At 31.0% G+C, this 10,322-nt stretch overlaps 1 pseudogene; it reads right to left on the bottom strand.

The window, feature by feature from the left end:
* Positions 1-7,931: 7,931 nt before the first annotated feature.
* LOC149149440 (ubiquitin-activating enzyme E1 1-like) lies at positions 7,932-10,069 on the bottom strand (annotated as a pseudogene).
* Positions 10,070-10,322: the final 253 nt, after the last annotated feature.

The following is a 10,322-nucleotide window of genomic DNA, read 5'->3' as shown; positions in this document are numbered from 1 at the left end:
GTTAATTTTTTTTAAGTGAATGGATATTTTTGTTATTTAAATGTTATTTTTTTTATGTCTTATAATATTTAATAAAATAAATTTAGAGTTAAGATAGTTTTATTGTAATTTAATTTATTTTTTTTAATATTTTGAAAATTTAATAATTGATTCTCATGCACATTATTAATGTTATAATTTTCAAACTAATTATCATTATAAACCATTCCAAATTCATAAAAAGATTATAAGGAATAATGTATTAGAGGTACATAGTCTATCTTTCCACTACTCAATAATAATTGAATCAATTGCTTACTACTGGAAGACGAAATAGTTTATGCATTAAAGGTTTAATACCATGGAAGACGAAGTAGTTTATGCATTAAAGGTTTATTACCATGGAAGGCAAAATAATTTATGCATTAAAGGTTTAATACCATTTAACTAAAAGACAATGTGTACATATGGAAAAGCTTATCAAATGAGAGTTACTAAATAACATATACAATGATAGAAAGGGAACCTTGGGGAGAAAATGGTGTCTCTTTGCATTTGTGGTCAAAAATGTTTTTAGAACGGGGCATAATGAAGTTGTACTATGTATAGCATTACTTTGGATGTTAGACAACATTTAATGCCTAAGTGCCCTTGTGAAAAGTTAACATGATCGGAGTGTCTCTTTCAATCAACTTAAATAACAAAGTAACAAAGTAATTAGACAAGACAATCAAAGTAATGAAACAAGGAACTTCAAATGGAATTTGATTTAGGGCATGTAACAACATATTTTTGAATTGAGTAAAAGATACATCTAGGCTTCATTATAAATCTAGAACCTAAAAGTGTAAATGGACTCTAAGTAAATAGTGATATCTATTATCAATCTCATAAAAACACTAAGTGAAAAAATGAAATGTTTTTCTCATTCAATTTTTGTGTTAAATAGTTTATATGTATGTATGTTTTTTTTCTTCTTTCTTCTTTCTTTTTTTAGAGAAAAGAGACACGTAATTTTATTCAACAAAAAGGAGAACAAAATTACATTTTGCATATGCTGAACACATTCTAGAAATGCACCTCACGAAAACGAGCTATAAAAAAACAACACACGCGAAAAAAGGTAAACAATGTGTATACATAAACTACATGAGTGGGGATGATTAGATAACTTTTTTTTTTCCTTTCTTTTTGTGAACTTTTTGCTAACCCTCTAAATTTGGTTCAATAAGAACTAATTCCATATATCTTCCATTTGGTGGTGAAGTGGGTTCTTTATCCAAAATTCAAACTCTTAGATACATATGCACGTTTTCTGCCTCTTGACCCATCAAGTTCCTAAATCTCTAAAGATACAGATCTTATTAGAGTTTGGGTTGCACTTTCAAACCTTTCCACAACACCCTCTTCTTCATGATTTTCTTGATGTGTTTGTACTTCCACTTCTATTTTTCTTGGTTGAGTTTTCATATTTCCTTCTTCTTCTTTAGAGAGGTAAGGCTTTGATACCTGCCAACGTTTTGGCTTATGGACCAACCTCTTTTTCATTTTTGAGTTCTTTTTAATGAGAGGACATGTGTTATGAAAATGACATGTTTCAAAACATGCATGAAATCTGAATGTTATGTTCTAATAATCTAATACTTGGGTCCACTTAAATTTTTTTAATTCATTTGGATGTGATCGTGTAGACTTTTGCTAAGGTCTATCTTGATGCAGATTCTGGCTAAGGAGAGGATACGTTTTTACGTTCTTTCTAGATCCATATTTTTAAAATTTCCAACAGTATTTCCAATATCCTCTAGGACTTTATGGTGCCATAAAGGTAGAGGAAGGTTTAGGAGTCTCACCCAACTCAGCATTGTTGTAGCCACCATATTTGTAGTGTCAAATTTTGGGAACCATGGAGCGATGAAAATCCCAACTCTTCCCGAGAACCATGACCCTTAATTCAAGACAAAATCTAGGTCTTTATGAGTATCAAATTGAATAATGAAGAAGCCTTTTGAACACAAATAGAGGTCACAGTGTGATGTCCAAGTGGAAAAAATCCATTGATGCAATGCATCAGATTTTAGCCAAAAGCCATTAAACTTGTAAATAAGAGCCTTTGATTAAAAAGCAGTAAGGAGAGAGTTTACCTTTAGGAAATTTACTTCCGTGAATGGAGTTTGTTCCATTTTCTCCACTATATAGGGACCTAAAATATTTTGGATTTGTTCAGGAGAGTTGGAGGCCTTCCTCTTCACTGCATCTTTAAAGGAGATAGTTCCTTTGGTATGGCTAGAACCCAAAGCTACACCTCTTAGTCTTAGATTCAATCTGATATTATCATTCCTCCTGGTACCATAGTCCTTCATCTAAAATGGGTTCTATAGCATTTTCCCTTAAAAAATTAAGCATTGAGAAAATGCAGGAGTTTATATGTATGTTAATAATGAGTTTGTGACTATTAGTGTCAATCTTAAGATAGTGAGAAAAAGTAAAGGTTATGAGAGAGTGAGGCCCTATTATAGTTTAGAGAGGTGATTAAAAAATCATTCTCAATTTGAAAATAAGTACAATAATAACGATGGAGTTTAGGAGTAAGTAACTATCTTGATAATATATATATATATATATATATATATATATATATATATATATATAAACACACACACTCGATTAACATCTATAAACACACACACTCGATTAACATCTCCATAATTTCTCTATTGATGTCTCTTTTAGATAACCTAGGATTAATGATAGAGACACGATGATTTAGGTTGTACAAGGAATGAAATAAAATGGAAGAAAATAAGTGGAACACACACATAGAAAATAAAAGAGAGCACAATAATATAGTGAAAAACCAACATCTATTAATAAATGAAATAATATAATACTATAGAACACAAACTGGATAGAATGGTGGTAGTTATCTTTAAACGAAGATATATGGTGGCTACATGTATTCACAAAAGTTATTACAAGAGGCCAAAATAATGACCTTTTAACATAAATAAAGAACCCTAGAGGTCCATAACCATAAACCTACAAGATAAAACTTCAAAATTTTGTGCTCGGAGGTGGTTAGTTGCTACATCAACTTCCCATGGGTGAAAATTTTACATACAATATATATTTGGGTCACATAATATCATGTTGGAATGAACTATCCAATGTCTATAACATTTCGGTGAGATCGAGGTATTCCATGTCAACCCCTTGGCCTCAAAATGACCCCAGAAGTTGGGGACCCAAAAGTCATTGGAAAATTTCCAAAAAGATGGAGAACCATTGCGCGAGTAGAAGAGGAAGATGACCATCCATGTCCTCCTATATCACTTGAGGAAGGAATATCTCCAATATCCAAGATAAAAGAATGTAAAAAAGGTGTTAAATTCCACATACCAAGAATTTTGATAAGCATACTTGGCCAAATTCATGAAAATCCAAAGTATAAGAAGTTGTTTCTTTTTCTTACCAAAACTAGAATTTGTGAGGATAAAACAATGTCACTTCAAGAATGTTTAATATGAAAGGTTTTCTTAATGACAAAAAGGAAAACTTAACGTCTACAAATACAATAGTATAAGGAATTGATCCTTCAACTTCAATGATTTTAGAGAGAATAGAGATAAGGAATCTTTCAACATAGGACAATTATGTTATTAAAAAAATCTATCATTCATAATGACAACTAAGTTTTCTCATTGTAGCATTATCTTGCATTCTCAATATTTATGTTGCTACATCTCCTATGAGGAGAGAGAATACATGATTATCTTAATTGTATTAGTGCCCATGGTAGGGATGTAAAAATAAAAGAGAACACATTTCAGGTGGGCTTGATATTTGAATGCTTTCAACAATTTTCTATTATAGGACACCTAGTGTTTATTATGGGCACAATAACTAATACACTAGAGGTGCATGCTTCTCAAACCTCTTATATTGGAGAAAGGTTATCTTAATGCTTTAACCCATGTACTAGACATAAAACATTACTACATTCATATAATGAAATTGATGCTATATCCTTGTAAAAAAACTTAATTTTATATACAACATGTTGAAATGAAAAATGATAATATTTTCTCTCAAAAAAATTAGAATAACAAAAACATTGATTGGTCTCGCACTGAAAAAAATAAAGGTATATGTAAAATAATCTTAAACATGATAGCAAGCAATATCTAAATCAACTAATTTTCAATAAACAATAACTTTCACAAGAACATCAAAGTTCAAACGAAGTTGCAACATTTCATTCCACAAGGGCCTCACTCAAAGAACCTCTGACATATCACGTGTGCATACTAAAAAATACCCTTAATTTGACTACGTATTCGAAAATACCTCTAAAAATCACATTTTTTAACCCCTAGCAATATGAACCCAATACACCTTTCTAATTTTAAAATCTCTACTTTCACAAGATATTATATGTATCCATTTTTTCATTAACATTTTTATAGCCTTTATATTTTTTTATTAACTTTGAGCTCCTTTTTTTATACCTGCCAACATAAAAACCCTTTACCCCTAATATATGTTCAATATATTGTGTCATTTTTTCCTCAATATATATCCCCAAATATGAATACATGTGATATGGTATTACCCCCAAATAAAATCCCAGTATTTCATTCAATCATTCATCAACTTCTTTTATAAATTTCTTATCCATAAATCTTGTTTTTCTAAGTTTCTTATATCCTTATTTATCCATGTGTCTTGTTTATTAATATTCTTATTTTTATCCATGAATCTTGTTTATTAATATTCTTGTGTAATAGATTGATAAACATCTCACACAAATTTCTTTCAAAAATATATGACGTCTACGAGACATGAAGATTGCATCTATAATACATATAATTGAAGCAACTTGATAAACACACAAATTTAAAATATAAAATATAACATGCAAAAATATCCATTCCTTATTGTACACTCTATGGTGTTAAAATGTAAACATAGCTTAAGAAATGACCTACAAAAGTAGTTGGTTGATATTTCCATAAACATCCATGGATTTAGGAGGATAAATCGACTTGGTCCTTTTACATATCGCATGGTCATGTTTAAAGAGTGTGACTTATAATTGTAGATGCATTAATCTTTCTATTTCCTTTATTCAACGACGTGGTAATTACGTCGTAAGGTGTTCCCTTTGAGAGAGATTTCCCAGTTGCCACTTTGCACCACTCTACACCTTCAGATTTAATGTTAGGCGTCTGAACAAAAATCATCCATTAAATTAATAATCAGTTAATAGTTAATAATAATTTCAAATTAATAAACAATTAATAGTTAGTAATAATTAACATAAAATTTAACTAGTGAACTCATTTTAACCCGTTTTCTTCCATATCTTAATATAGAGAGAGGGAGATAAAAAGGTAAAAAAAAAAAACCACCATAAAATTGGTTTTGGGGACTCGGTATTCTGGAAAAGGCAAAATACTTCTTGTACAAGCTGGCTTTGATGTCATTTTATGCTAGAAAGAGAGCATTTATATTATGATGCTTCCTCCGGACAGCCAGTGAGGTTGACACACAGGTTTTCAGGTACGCCTCCTGATACATTCTGAGAAAGGGAAAAGGTGCCTTATCTACCAATAAAGATTATTAGACTACAAATAAGCCAATTATTTGCAAGCACAAGAGCTAGAAAAACTCTGTGTGGCATGGAGAGCACCCAAAATGGGAAAGACAAAGATAGAAATTAAAGGCATTGAAAACCCTAGCCGTCGCGAAGTCACTTTCTCGAAACACAAGAATGGATTGCTAAAAAAGGCATTCGAGCTTTCTGTTCTCTAGGATGTTGAAGTCGCCCTTATCATTTTCTCTGAAACTTATAAGATATGCTAGTTTGCAAGCCATGACGAGTAAGTTGCTTTCTTAAAAGTATGTATTTTCCTGGGTGAAATAAGTATTATGAATGTATCTGAACAAACCATCGCAAGGGGTGGAAACTAATTAAGATGGGTATCTCTATAGGTCTTTTCATCCACCATAAAAAGTGTTCAAATGGTTATGTTCTAGTATGAAGTTCAGGTATTGTGAGGCACTTAAAGATATGGCATAATATTTATCTGATTGGATAAAATAGACAATTTAGATCAATGCTTCTCTCGTGGAAATTTAAAATGATTTAGAATTCTTTTATTTTTATTTTATGTTTTAAAATTGTTTTAGGTATTAATACGTAAAAAATAAAAAACAAAAAACGAAAAACAAAAAAAACAAAAAAAAAAACAACAAACAACAAACAAAGAAACAAACTAACTAATAAAGATTTGCTATTTATTATATTTTTAAAGATATTTGTTTTTTTTTTAAATAGTGTTTAGGAGACAAAAGTGATGGTTGATATATGCATGGAATTATAGAATTGAAAAATAAAATTTGTTTAAAAAAATTATTTTCATTATATATTTTCTTTTAAAAGACTTTGTATTAAAAAAAAAAACCTTAAATCTTATGAGTACTAAATAAAAAATAATGATTTTGAAGTTAAAAAAGGAAATATCTAAAGTAAAATATCATATTTAAGATAGTATACTAAGCCCCCAACAACTCTATTAGGTTTACCATCATGAACAACATTATTAATCTTCCCATCTTCAAACTGTAAAGGAAAATTAGTGCTTAAGAGGGGGGTCATTGTCTTATTTATATAAGAACCGTAATAAATTGTTTGATAACTTATCTAGCTCCATACTGTGAATTCTTTTAACATGAATAAATTGCAATTATCTACATTGTTCAACACCCACACACATACAAACAAGAACAATGAAATTAAAGCCATGCTTTTGTGACAAAATGGACCCTTCATGCAATAAGTACCAACCTTCACTCACCACCACCTTGCTAATTTTTTTTCTAGTGCTAACAAAGTTCTACCTAATTGTTGCTCCTTGATCCTATGCCTAATTTAAATGAATAAAATGGTTTCAAACATATATAACATCCTTCAAAAGAAGAGGGAATTCAAATGAAGGGAAAGATTTAGCTAGAAACATTTATAACATCCTTCAAATGAAGGGAAATATTTATCTAGAAATAAGATTGTATTTATAATAATCCACGTTTCTTATGACACCACACATGGAAGAGATCTAACATTTCTAAAAAAAGTCTTCCATACACTACTTGAAGAATTCAAGGAAGGAAGGGAAGGAAGGGCCATCCTATTTTACACCCATTTTCCTATGCGAAAATCCATTTTCACTTGAAAAAGGACATTCCGTGAATGAATACTTAATGCATTCACCATCAATCCTAAACAAAATAGGAGACAATAACTTTTCATGTTATTTGTAGATAACCTATATTATACTATAAAAGTTAAGAGACAAAATTAATGTAAATACATTAATCATCTTTATCTTAACAATTGAAGAGAATGCAAAGGAAATTAATAATAATTATTGAGATCTTATTCTTTCTAATACATATTTTATTAATAATAAGTAGAACCCTATTGTGAATGTAAAAAACAATTATATTCTTAATGCAAGTTCCATATTAATAATGACCTATGTGTTTTTACTAGACATATATTATCACTTGTTTTTGTTATTTTTAATTTATTTTTCATGCATTCTAACTGAGTTTTTGAGATTAATGGTTTAATTATTATTGTATAAAAAAACCAATTTTAATAGTTTTTAAGACTTTTAACAAATTGATTGTTATTCAACTATGATACTTTCTTAATAAAAAAAAAAGAAAAAGGATTAGATATTCTCTTGTAAAATTATTTACATACATAAGACTTAAAATTATCAATCTTGTTTATATGTTATGCTATTAATTCTCATCCCATTTTTTTTTGAAAAGAGATTTCCCATATGACTTTAAAAGGTCGTTAAATATAGTTTTAAACAATATCCCATGTAATTGTGCAACTCTAGTCTAAGAAGAGTTTTGCCAATTTGTGTAGAAAATGGTGGTTATATTGGTTTTATTATCTCATGCATAGTACTCATAATACATATGACACTTAAGGTAGTAAGAAGTATGGCCTTGATCTTATCCACCTTAGGTATGCTATAGTTCCTTTCTGGCATATTAGCAAGTCCAATGATAAGATCCATGTGATAATTTGTTTCATCATCTTGCATTGAAATGAAGCAACAACCAAAACTTTAGATTGAGTTTTCTTCCAATGGATAGTGTTGAATTGAAATATTTTATTTAAGAGAAGTTGTGTAACTAGTAAAAGGATAATAGAGATCATTAATGAGGAAAGTTAGAGAATACATTTTCAAACTTAATAGGATTCATGTGAAAGCCTGAAGGTAGATTTTGACCACCATGTTGCAGTGTGGTAATTAATTTGTCAATTAGTTCAACATCATCATCATACAATGTAGAAGAAGGGTTCACATCTATATATTTCTCATTTTTGACAATCTTCACCCCTTTTTCTGGCTAGAAAACTAGAATATGCACTTTATCAACCACATGCACCAATCTGCTTGAATTTGGATTTAAAGTGCAATCGGGAATGGGAATGCCATATGTATTAACTTTTAAAATGGAGGTTGTAAGAATCAGGGACATGTGACTGGGAGCATGGTAAGAAAAGTTGAGGGGCTTTGGGAAACGCTTGGGAGAAGACTAGAATGGTGCACCTTCTCTTGTAGTTGCATCCTCACGGAAGTTGTAAGTAACTTGCTAAAAGTGGATGGCTATGGGAAACGCTTGGGAGAAGGCTAGAATGGTGCACCTTCTATTGTAGTTGCATCCTCACCAAAGTTGAAAGTAAGTTGCTTCACACGATTTGAAAATAAATCCTCAAACCTAAATCCTCAAATGAGTTAGTGATTTTCAAATCTAGTTTACTAAAATTTGATCTTTTTGTAAACAGTAAATTGTGCTAAGATTTTTTGCAATGAAAGATGGAAATGAAAAGTTAATCATGGAAATGGAAGGGAAGGGAAAATGGAAGGGGATTTAATTACTTACTTGATTCTAGCCCAAGAGACACAATCTTTAAATGTTAGACATTTGTGTGAAACCAAACAATCGACATTAGACTCTAGAAGTTCTCGGGCCTTAGTATCCCCTGCAAACTTGATTTTTACTATGTATTCTTCTAATTTTAAAAGAAAAGTGCTTTGCCTCAGTTGGAGTTTTGTCTAAGAGATCTTCAAATTCAGACCTTTCCCATGTGAGACAGTGGTGAATATGACGTGGAAATGAATGAAGCGTGCACATGGGTGCCTGCTTTTTAGGGGGATCTCGTGATGCTCCATACTTCTCAGTCAAGTGAGGGATAACCATTTGGGTGTTGCACTTGGTTCCTAGTGTTCCAAACTAGCAATGTCTTCTAGAAGTAAACACACCTTGAATCTACATACAACATGGCAATGACATTGTCCAGAGTATTCAAAACAACATGAACCTCACCAATCTAGAAGGAATCACCAAAGACATTTTTAGTATCTGGGCTCACACGATTCTCTATTGCTTGAACCTACAAATGTGGGTTGATTGCATTGGTTGTTGATGCTGCCACTCTTGACATTGCATGCCTAATATTCCAATTTCGAAAGAGGAGTTGTCTACTAATAGTTCTCTTCTCAATAATGTTATCTTCTATTAGATTTTTCTTTCCCTAGCTCCCATGAGGATAAGTTATTTATAAGCTCACATCCTAGAGCACCATCCCCCACAACAAAGAATTTTGCATCTTCCAAATTTTTATGACCTTTTTTCCAAATACAGAAATCTAAGCATCATAAATACTATTCAAAGGTCTCACATCCTCTGGCCCAAGGAGTTCTATAGGAAGTGATTCCAATGAATCGAAATAGAATAACTGCACAAGTAGGAATATAGAAATCGATATTAGACAATAAATATTGAATGCTCTTCTACCTTGCCCTTCCTTGCCTACATAAAATGGTAAACTTCCTTTGATGTTTAAGAGAAATGCATAAAAAGTGTAAGTAGGGTGCCAAAGAAATAAAACTTGCAAAAGTGGATGAAACTTTCCATAACAAGATTTCGCAACCTCTTGCCCAATGATTCCACCGAACATAGCTACCATGGGATTCAACACTTGATGGTAACCACTTGCAAAATGTTTGAATACATTTACAAAAAATTTTGATGTAAGGAAAAAAGTAATTTATATGATTTCTCATAACAATACATAAACAACAAACTAGTATAAGACTACTAGTCTCTTCAAGAAACAATGGAGGAAAGAAAATTGGGAAAATTAGGCATGTAAAACAATATCAACAACGAAATCCTTCCCTAAAGACTTATATGAAAAGGTTTACTCTCACGTGATTATTTCCACAACACCTTTTGGAAGATATTTCAAGAAT

This window comes from Pinus tabuliformis, chromosome 9 (genome assembly GCF_031772625.1).
Source record: "Pinus tabuliformis cultivar Carrire ecotype Pingquan chromosome 9, CPIR1, whole genome shotgun sequence".
Taxonomy (NCBI): Eukaryota; Viridiplantae; Streptophyta; class Pinopsida; order Pinales; family Pinaceae; genus Pinus; species Pinus tabuliformis.
The sequence above is the reverse complement of the archived record's forward strand: the minus strand, read 5'-3'. Positions and strand labels throughout refer to the sequence as shown.